The sequence below is a fragment of the Magnolia sinica genome, chromosome 2 (assembly GCF_029962835.1).
Source record: "Magnolia sinica isolate HGM2019 chromosome 2, MsV1, whole genome shotgun sequence".
Taxonomy (NCBI): domain Eukaryota; kingdom Viridiplantae; phylum Streptophyta; class Magnoliopsida; order Magnoliales; family Magnoliaceae; genus Magnolia; species Magnolia sinica.
The window spans coordinates 67,819,691-67,823,483 of record NC_080574.1 but is presented as its reverse complement, the minus strand read 5'-3'; the positions used below and the strand labels follow the sequence as shown (position 1 = coordinate 67,823,483).

The following is a 3,793-nucleotide window of genomic DNA, read 5'->3' as shown; positions in this document are numbered from 1 at the left end:
TCGTGAAAGCCGACCCAACAGGTAAATCCAAGCTATGCGATCAAGGGAGCATCGAGGAGCTGATTCAGCCACGAAAGCGTGAAGATCAAGCAACCCAAGAGAAGCTACAAAAGTGGATTCATCCGACAAGTAACTGTCATTTTAAGAGTTCAAAAGGTTAACCTCCTTCCTTATGAAGGATTGAAAGGCTAAGAGTTTGCTATCCACAAACTCGTTTAGGTTCCTAGTGTGAGACCTTGACCGGTGGGCCTAAATAGTGGATGCCTTGTGTGGGACCATAGCTGGTGGGCCTAAACTTTAGTGCCTTGTGTGGGACCTTGGCCGGTGGGCCTAAACAGTAGGTGCCTAGTGTGGGACCTTGGCCGGTGACCCTAAACAGTAGGTGCCTAGTGTGGGACCTTAGCTGATGGGCCTAAACGTGTGTCCTTAGTGTAGGACTATAAAGGTTGTTGGTGAACCTATTTTAAAACCATCAATAGTGAAATCCGGTGCACTCTAAGATTAAGCGTGGATGCCGGGAGTGGAGTAGGCATGTAGCCGAACTACTATACATGCTTGTGTTTGGGATTGTCATTTGCACATCTATTTAATCATGCTTAAATATGCTTAAATGTTTAAATTCTTACACATGATTGAATGACTATTATGTGATTGATAGGAAACACTTCCCGCGCACAAGCTCACTATGATATAGGTTTGTTGCTTTATTGGTATGTCTTATGCTGCCTATGTGATTGGACCCTCTAACTGGCTTGGAAGCCATTAGAGTTACATTGTCTTACTGAGGTTATTTGTAAATCATTTAAGTTAGGCAATAGAAGTTTTATTTGGTATAATCACTTGAAAAGTCCTATTCACCCCCCTCTAGGACTATAAAGATAGTTTGATACTTCTACTAGTGTGGTGCAAACTGCAATTTCAGTTTGTGGTTGGCTAGACCTCTTAGCTAGGGCTAAGAGGTGAAGCTTGTAGCATTTTTGGGATGTTTTTCTTGTTTTAATTCTTGTTCTTGTTGAACCTCTTTGATTTCTAGTTGATTTTAAGAAATACTTTCAGTTTTTAATGGTTTATTGTGACTCAAATTATAGTAGATCTGTGATAGCTTTGAGTATCTTCTTTTCTTATTTGAGATTGTGGGATTGGTAAATCCTGTTGTTTTCCATTGTCTCTTGGGCCTGGTTAGGTGATGGTATCTCTTCCAAATCTTCACAATTCTCCTCTTTTGAGGCTAGATCAACGAGATGTTCAAAGATTTAACCATCTCTTTCTCCAACTGGATAGGATAGGACTCTAATTCTAGTTGGGATTCTTGAATCAAGTAAGGTATCATCTGATCAATTACTACAAATGGATCCTTTGCACCTTAGTTCCTACTTTTAATTGATAGTTTAAACAATATTGACAATTATTCCTTTTATTCTATATTTCTAATTAGATCTCCTTCTAGTTCTACTCCTAGTTATTTTCAGAATACACACAAGATTAGTCCCTATGGATTCGACCTTAGTCTCACCGAGATTATTATTACATCATGACCCTACACTTGGGGTTGTGAACAAGTTTTTGACGCCGTTGCTTGGTACTACGGGTATGTTTTTCTGAATTTAATTAGTATTAGAATTATGTTAAGGTTAAAACTAACTTTCTGTTTTATTTTTAGTTTTGAAATTTTTCTGCTTTGTTTTTAGAAACTAACTTTAATTCTCTATTTTGTAGGATCCTGACCTAGCATCTCTTATTTGGTAACTTTGTTCTAAACTTTCTCTCTCTCTCTCTCTCTCTCTCTCTCTCTCTTAATTACTATTTGCTATATTTTTCAATTCTTAGACCTTAGGTTAAATTCTGATTTGAGGGCAGAGAATAGGAGGATTAGTTGAAGGGTTGCCTATCCATCACAAGATTAGACACCACTTGAGATCCTCAAAGTCAATTGAAGTGATGATTGTTAATCAACTTACAAATCAACCTCAACCTCCAGTTGAGGAAATCCAGGATGAGAATGAGGTGCATCATGCACCCCCGCCTCGTACTTTACAAGATTATTTACAACCGACGGGGGTGAGCGCGCCTTCCTATATGATTTTTGAAGAAAATACAAGAAATATGGATATCAAGCCAGGAGTGATCCAACTCCTTCCAACGTTCCACGGACTTGAATATGAAAGTCCATATCTGCACTTAAAAGAGTTTAATGAGATCATAGCCACTTGATATTTTCCTAATGTGTCTGAGGACACTGTTAAATTAAAACTCTTTCCTTTCTCCTTAAAAGAAAAGGCTACGATGTGGTTGCATTCACTACGTTCATGATCTATTGACAAATGGAATGGCATGACAAGGGAGTTCATAAAGAAATTCTTCCCACACCATAAGATGAACACCATCAGAAACTCGATCATGAACTTCGCCCAAAAGGAAGATGAGACATTCTTCTAATGTTGAGAGTGGTTCAAGGATCTTGTCAATTCATGCCCATAACACGGTTTTGAAACGTGGTGCATAACAAAATTCTTCTATGATGGATTGACATCTTCCATGTGCCAATTGGTTGAGACAATGTGTAATGGGGAATTTGTGAATAAAGATGTCGATGATGTGTGGGATTACTTTAACAAACTTGCTGAAAACGAACAATCATTAGACATCTCCTCAAAACCCAACACTACTTTTAAGCTTACTAAATCAAAGGAGAGAGGAATGTATATTATGAAAGAGGAAGACGATATAAATGCTAAAGTGGTCAATCTCACAAGGAAACTCGAGGCCATGGAACTTAAGAAGGAAAAGGATAAGGAAGTGGTTTGCAGTATTTGTGCTTGCAATGTGCATACTATTGAAAATTGTCTAGCAATACCTGCTTTTTAAGAAGTTTCGAATGAGCAATCAAATGCCGTAAACAACTACCAGAGGCCTTTCAAAGGAACAACTTCAAACACATATAACTCCGGCTGGAGAAACCATCCAAATTTCTGTTGGAGGAATGGACAAACTGCTACACCTTAAGGGATTCTTAACCAATTTTTGGAACAAAGGAAACCTCAAGAGGATCCGATTTTAAAACACATCCAAAGTCAAGAGCTTTTCAATCAAGACAATTACAAACCTTTCAAGACCTTTTCAAGGCCATTCAACGGATTGAGTTACACTTAACGATTGGAGAGAAAGGGACTCTTCTAGCCCAACCTCTACCAAATCCAAAACCACAATGTGAGATTAGTGACCCAAGCTCTTCAAATCAGATGGAGCAAGTTAAGTCTATCACCACTCTTAGAAGTGGAAAGACAATTGACAAATCCATTCCGACCAAGGCTGAAAGCCTAAGGACCCAGAAGAAGATACGAATGACAGACCTAGCATTGCTCCATGTGAATTAGAATTAGAAACCCAAAACAAGTTGATTGTGCTATTCCCCTAATGGTTGATTACACCAAAACCTCTCTCTAACTCTCAAGATATTCTAGAGGTGCTTAAACAAGTGAATGTTAACAACCCTCTTCTTGATGTTGTGAAACAAATTCATTCATATGCCAAATTTTTGAAAGACCTATGTACAACCAAGAGGCTGTAAAGTATCAAAAAGAAAATTTTCCTGACAAAAAAGTAAGTGTCATCCTCAAGCAAAGTGTGCCACAAAAATATAAAGATCTGGTAGCCCAATTATCACTTGTATAATTGAGAAGCACCAAATTGAAAATGCACTTCTTGACTTGGGGGCAAGCGTAAATCTGATCCCTTACTTAGTTAACGAATAGCTGGGTCTAGGTGAATTAAAACTCACCCGAACCACGTTACA

General features: G+C 38.3%; 1 pseudogene; it reads right to left on the bottom strand.

Moving 5' to 3' along the window:
• Window positions 1-2,387: 2,387 nt before the first annotated feature.
• Window positions 2,388-2,486, bottom strand: LOC131238417 (small nucleolar RNA R71; annotated as a pseudogene).
• Between the last annotated feature and the right edge of the window lie 1,307 nt (window positions 2,487-3,793).